The sequence below is a fragment of the Rhinolophus sinicus genome, linkage group LG06 (genome assembly GCF_036562045.2).
Source record: "Rhinolophus sinicus isolate RSC01 linkage group LG06, ASM3656204v1, whole genome shotgun sequence".
In the NCBI taxonomy this organism is placed as follows: Eukaryota; Metazoa; Chordata; class Mammalia; order Chiroptera; family Rhinolophidae; genus Rhinolophus; species Rhinolophus sinicus.
In genome coordinates, this window is record NC_133756.1 from 39,954,765 (window position 1) to 39,961,846 (window position 7,082).

At 35.6% G+C, this 7,082-nt stretch overlaps 1 pseudogene; it reads left to right on the top strand.

Annotated features, from left to right (window-relative positions):
- The first annotated feature begins 389 nt into the window (after positions 1-389).
- Positions 390-730, top strand: LOC109453751 (small ribosomal subunit protein bS21m; annotated as a pseudogene).
- The last annotated feature ends 6,352 nt before the right edge of the window (positions 731-7,082 follow it).

A 7,082-nucleotide genomic window follows, 5' to 3' on the forward strand; every position in this document is an offset into this window, starting at 1 on the left:
ACCGCCTGTTTCTTTCAGGTTGTATGGGCTATATTGTAACACACACACACACACACACACAAACATTGAAGTAAGTCTGCTGTTGACATACAATAAACTGCACATATTTAAAGGATATGATTTCATAAGTTTTTTTGTTTTCTTTTTAAAGAGGGTGCAGCTCAAAGTAGCCCATGCGGGAATCGAACCGGCAACCTTGGTGTTAGTGGCAACGCTTTTAATGGCTGAGTGGTGTTCCGATGTATGGCTATACCACAGTTTGTTTATTATTCATCTCTTGATGGACACTTGGGTTGATTTCAGTTTTTGGTGATTACGAATAAAGCTGCTATGAACATTCATTTAAAAGCTCATCTACAGGCGTTGGCTGGGCCTGGGAGCATGGGGTCCCGAAGAGTGAAGACTTAATTCCAAGGGCATGGCAAAACATCTGAAGTTGATTGCCAGGACTGTGATGGTACAGGAAGGGAACGTGGAAGGTGCATACAGGACCCTAAACAGAATCCTCACCATGGATGGGCTCACTGAGGACATCAAGCGACAAGGGTACTACTAGAAGCCTTTCCGCCAGCGACAGAGGGAAAGCTATGAAACCTGCCGGTGCATCTACAACATGGAAATGACTCGCAAGATCAACTTTCTGATGCGAAAGAATCGGATGGATCCATGGCAGGGCTGCTGAGGCTTGTGGGTAGTGGGCCCAGTATGAAAAACCCTGTCCAATGGTGTCTCCACCCCTTTTCTTTCTACAACCCCATTTTCTCTTATCTTTCTTGCAATAAACTCGATCACAGATACATATTTTAAAAAAAAATAAAAGCTCATCTACAGACATATGTTTTCATTTCTCTTGGGAAATATCTAGGAATGGAACAACTGTGTTGTATGGTAAGTGTATTTCTAACTTTTAAAAAAACTGTCACCCAATCTGCCAGTTTTACATTTCCACCAGCGTGTATGTGATTCCCAATTGTTCCATATCTTCACCAATACTTGATATGGTCAGTCTTTTTTACCATAGAAGTTTAAACAGTGTGTGTGATGATAGCTCATTGTAGTTTTAATTTGCATTCCCCTAGTGCCTAATACTGTTGAGCATTTTTTCAGCATTTGCCATCTGAATATTTTTTTGATGAAGCATCTGTTCAACTTTTTTGCTCTTTTATTAATTTTGTTGTTGTCTTATTGCTGAATTTTGAGTGTTCCTTATATGTTCTGAATACAAGTCCTTTATCAGATAAATGGTTTGCAATCTTTTCTCCTAATCTTTGGTTTATTTTTTCCATTCTTTTTAAAGATCAGAAATTAAGTTCAAATTATCAGTTTGTTCTTTTATGGTTTGTGTTTTTGGTGTCATGTCTAAAATATCTTTGACTAACTTAAGATCACAAAGTATTTTTCCTATGTTTTCTTCTAGAAATTTTAAAGCTTTACATTGAAGCCTATGATCCATTTTGAGTTAATTTGCATATATAATTTCAGGTATGTACCCAAGTTCTTTTACACACACACAGACACACACACACACACACACACACTTGTTCCACTACTATTTGTTGAAAAGGCTCTTCTTTCTCCACTTTGTTGATTTGCACTTCTGTGAAAAATCAGCTGTCCATGTAAGTGTGGATTTATTTTTGTACTTCTTATTGTGTTCCATTGATCTATTTGTCTACATTTATCCAATATAGTGCTGTTTGATTACTGTAGTTTTGTAATAATTCATGAAATCAAATAATGTTAGCCTCCATGTTTGGTTTTTTGTGGAAGTTGTCTTCTCTATGTCCTTTCTATTTCCAAATGAATTATTGAAGTCTGTTTGTCATTTTCTACAACAATGCAAAAATATCTGCTGGGATTTTGATTGGGATCTTTCTGTTCTTGATTTCTAATTTAATTCCATTGTGGTAAGAGAACATGCTTTATATGAATTGAATTGCATAAATTTATTGTGACTTTTAATGGTCCAAAATATGGTGTATGTTGGTAAATATTCTGTGTACACTTATAAACATTTTGCATTCTGCTGTTTTTTGATAGAGTCTTTGATAAATATCATTCAAGTCAGTTGATAACTGTTTAAATCTATAATATCCTTGTAGATTTCCTACCTATATTTTATCAATAATTGACTCTAATCAAGGATTTTCCTATTTATCCTTGCAGTTCTATTAGTTTGCTTCATGTATTTCAAAGCTCTCTTATTAGGTGTATAAACCTAATTGATTATGTCCTCTTGGTTAATTGGCCCCTTTTATTATGATTGAGCTTCCTTATCCCTGATAATATTCTTTACTCTGAAATCTACTTTGATATTAATATAGCCATTTCAACTTCCTGTTCACTCGGGTTAGCATGGTATATCTTTGTCCATCCTTTTTATTTAACCTCTTTGTACCTTTATATTTAAAGTGTATTTTTTTAGGCACAGTACTACTTCATAGATTGAGTTGAGAAATATTCTTTCCTCCTGTATTTATTGGAAGAGTTTGTGAAGAATTGGTATTCATTATTTTTAAATGTTTGGTGGAATTTACAAACCATCTGAGCCTAGGATTTCCTTTGTGGGTAGTTTTTAAATTATGAATTCAATCTCTTTACTTGTTATAGGTCTATGCAGAATTTTAATTTCTTCTTGGGTCCATCTCTGTAGTTTGTGCCTTTCTCGATATTTGCCCATTTCATGTAGGCTATCTAGTTGTTAATGCAGAGTTCATGGTATTTCCTTATAGCCAATTCTATTTCCATAAGGTCAGTCATAAGTTCCCCCATTCATTTCTGATTTTAGTAATTTCAGTCTTCTCTTTTTCTTTGTCACTCTAGTTAAAGGTTTGTCAATTGTGTCAATCTTTTCAAAGAATCAAGTTTTGGTTTCATGATTTTTTTCTATTGTTTTTCTCCTCTTGATTTCATTGCTTTATGCTCTAATCATTATGATTTCCTTCCTTCTGCTTCCTTTGGGCTTAATTTGCTCTTGTTTTTCCAATGTCTTGGTGGAAGTTTAGATTATTGATTTGAGATAGTTCTTATTTTTTAGCATAGTTATTTACAAGTGTAAATCCTCTCTAAGCATTGCCTTAGCTGCATCCCATAAGTTTTGGTATGTTGTATATTCATTTTCATTCATCTCAAAGCATTTTCTAATTTCTCTTGTGATTTCTTCTTTTAACCCACTGGTTTCACATATTTGTGAATTTCCCAAATTCTTTCTGTTATTGATTTATACTTTTATTCCACTGTACTCAAATAACACTTTGTATAATATCCACTCTTAAATTTATTGAGATTTGTTTTAAGGCCTACCACATTGCCTATCCTGGAGAGTGTGCCATATGCCCTCAAGGAGACTACATTCTGCCTTTGGAGGTGGAGTATTTTATAGGTATCTTTTTGTTCGAGTTGGTTTATAATGTTGTTCCAGTCTTCCATTTCTTGTTGGTCTTCTGCCTACTTGTTCTATTTATTGTTCAAAGTGAGATAGTGAAGCCTTCAACTATTATTGTTGAACTGTTTATATTTCCTTCCCATTCTGTTAGTTTCTGCCTCTTGTTTTTCAGAGCAGGCAAGCAACAGACTCTTAGCTCCTCTCTTGAACTTACTGAGTCCTCTGGGCTCTGCCTGGGGTGTCCCTCCTCTACTGTGACCTGGAAACTTTCCAAGATACTAATATGGGGTAATCCTGGGGCTTACTTCATTTGTTTCTTGTCTCTGAAGGACCACAGCCCATTGCCTGACATCTAGAGTGTTGGAAAATGTTGTTTCATATATTTTGTCTGATTTTCTTTGGTAATTTTAGGTGAAAGGGTAAATCTGGCCCTTGTTCTCTGATGAGAACACTATCTTGGTCAGAAAGAAGAACATTAAGCTATATTTTAAGTCAAATTTTTGCAAAATAATATATTAAAACAGGGGTTAACAAACTTTCTCTTAAGGGTCTGGATAGTATATACAATTAATATTAGTATACTATTACTATAATATTGCTATTTTAGGCATTGTTTGTCATCCAGTCTCTGTACAAATACTTAACTGTCATTATTTTCACCAAAAGCAGCCATAGACAATATATAAATAAGTGAATGTGGCTGAGTCCCAATAAAACTTTATTCATCAAACAGATGGCTGGTATTCTGGCTATAGTTTACCAACCTCTAACTTAAAATGTTAATCTTGGTTTTCTTTTCTTTTCCAGGCCTCCTTTTATGTGACTCTTCCTCCTTTTAGTCAGTTACTTAGTCTAAATTGTTATAAATGGGATGCAAAGAAAAAAGAATCTGACAATATTTTTTTAACTGCCAAAATGGGTTCTTGAGAATTAAAACAGTAATTTCAAGTAAAGAAAAGCAAAGAGTTTCTGTCATCAGACCAGAAATAGAAAGAGAATAGAAAAAGAGCCAGACAACCCCATGTATACTCTTTTTCATCTTTTCCACTCTTAGTCCTCAAGGGAATAGATGATAATCACTGGAACTGAGGAAATTAGGGAAATGCAGATGTGGTATTATCTTCTGGCGGAGGGGCAGGAGGGATGATAAAACATAACAGGGATAAAACACAAGGAGAAGATGCGTGAGCATTAGGAGGTTCTGACTACAGCCTAGGGCCAGTGCCAAGAAGACTCACAAAATCTCTGCTAATATCTACATAACATGAATCATCATTTGTGGGAGCACCATTACTCTTTCTTGTCATATCTGTAAGGTAAGGGACTTATGTTGATGCCCCTGGTATATTATCATTAAACGGGACATTTATCCATCCGTAGCCTTTCTTATCCAGTCTGCTTCATGTGGGTATCACCCTTCTTAATAGCCAAACACTCTTAAGTTGTCATCATTCAAAACAGCCAGTGGGATCCTTGTCACTTAGAAAGGGGTGGTGGTATGAAAAAGAAAGTTCCAACAGAAATTTGAGAGAAAATTAAAACTGTTGTAACTCATCTCTATTATATCAAATTATCCCAAATATATCCTCCAAGTTTAGTGAAAATCTTTTTTTTTTTTTTTTTGTGTGTGTGTGAAGTAGAACCTGACAGACAGAGACTAATTGTGCCTCATAGATTTGACAGAACTTCAAGTTGGGATAAGGAAATACTCTTAACCAGTTGGGTGTGATCCATGGTTGCTGATTTAGGAATTCAGTTCTCTTAATCCTTGAATGCATTGTAATTTCTGGTTATTTTAAGGTCTTTGCTATTTGCCTGACTCTGAGTCTACTAGTTAGCATTTCTATCTACACAATTAATTATTATCATTTAGGTATTCTGCAAAAATTTCTATTCTATGTCAACAACCTGGGATGACCCCCACAGAGCACCATCATTACTGTGTTTCCCCGAAAATAAGACCTAGCCGGACCATCAGCTCCAATACATCTTTGGGGCAAAAATTAACATATGACCGGGCATTATATTATTATATCGTATCATATCATATCATATCATATCATATATCATGTCATGTCATGTCATGTCATATCATATCATATCATATCATATCATATCATATCATATCATGTTATAAAGACCTGGTCTTATATTACATTAAAATAAGACCAGGTCTTACATTAATTTTTGCTCCAAAAGACGCTTTAGAGCTGATGGTCCGGCTAGGTCTTATTTTCAGGGAAACACGGCAGTAGAATAATGAGATTACTAGTGCTGCAAGTACATGGAAAATCATCAATTCCAACTTGCACATCTTATAGATGAGGGTAGCATATCCAATATCACATACGCGTAAGATGAGAGGTATTTTGACCCTAATCCATGTTCTTTCCACGATTCTATGCCACTGGTGATATCATTTACTTCAAAAGTTTCTTGTGGAGATTGAAATATAGCTTAATAATTATTTGAGATTTTGTAGGTGGGGGAGCTCCCCTCCAGGCTCAAAATAACTTTACAAAATAAATATTAATATAAGTGACATACTGTGATATTCTACTAGCCTGTTCAGATGTGACCCAAAGCAATACGACTGATGAGAACACTCATGAGTAGTGTACTGTTCAATGTCAATTCCAGAGCACTGTGGACTGCCTCAAGCAAAAACAGCCAGTTGGTTTCATTCATCTGTTTCTGGATGCTGTTCTCTCTTACCAAAATTCTTTTTCTTCACAGTCAGGCACCTTGGAGTTGATTAAAAAAAAAAAAAATTGAGCTACACTTACACTGAGTTTTATAAAGAGAGATTTGCTATAAAGAATCAGGGATATTCCCAAAACCCTCGGGCAAGAAATTCAGCTCACACTTTATCAAGAACTCTCTAGAACCCCATGCGTTCTCACCTCTTCTACTTTCACATCTGTCCCCACTCTCCTGTTCTGTTGTTGTTGTTGTTGTTGTTGTTGTTGTTTAATCAGGTGGGTTCTGTGAGCACATTCTCCTGTGTATACACAATCCAAAAATCCAGCCTCCGTCCCCAAGTCCACATCCTTCACGGTAAAATATGTTTTCTAAAAAATTTGTGAGAGTATAAAGTAAGTTACTGAAATTTCTAATGTAATTGAGTGTAGCAATAATGCTGTCAAAATTTCATATGTAGGTAGCAAACTGTAGAATTTTTTAAATGCTTCCACATTCTCTTATGTTTACCTCACCTTAACTATAGAGGAGGGAGCCAGGTGTCATTGATCCTGTTTGAGAGTTGGAAAAACAAACTCAGAGACTTAAGTGATTTATCCCAGCAGCAAAGGCAGATCTTGAATCCAGGTTTCTTGGCTTCTAGTCCATTTGCCCCTTCCATACCTACATCCATAGCCACTGGCTTGTGAAAGGAAGAAATAGTGGCGATGTTGTGGAGGTGATGACAGAGGCCAAAGCATAGGTAAATTGGGTAGTCACCTGACTATTTTAAAACTTAGCTCAGAATTCTGTCATTCTATAAACTGATTATTATTCTTGGACCCAACTGTACCCTTCTTTTTTTTCTTTTCCTTTTCTTTTTGCTCTTCCATGTGAATATACCAAATTATTTTAATTTGTGTTTTCATATTTTACTTAACTTTTAACTTCCTGTAGTCAGATTCCTCTTCTAGTAGTGAACCAAGAGTGACCCGAAAAACTGGCAGAAAATAATGTG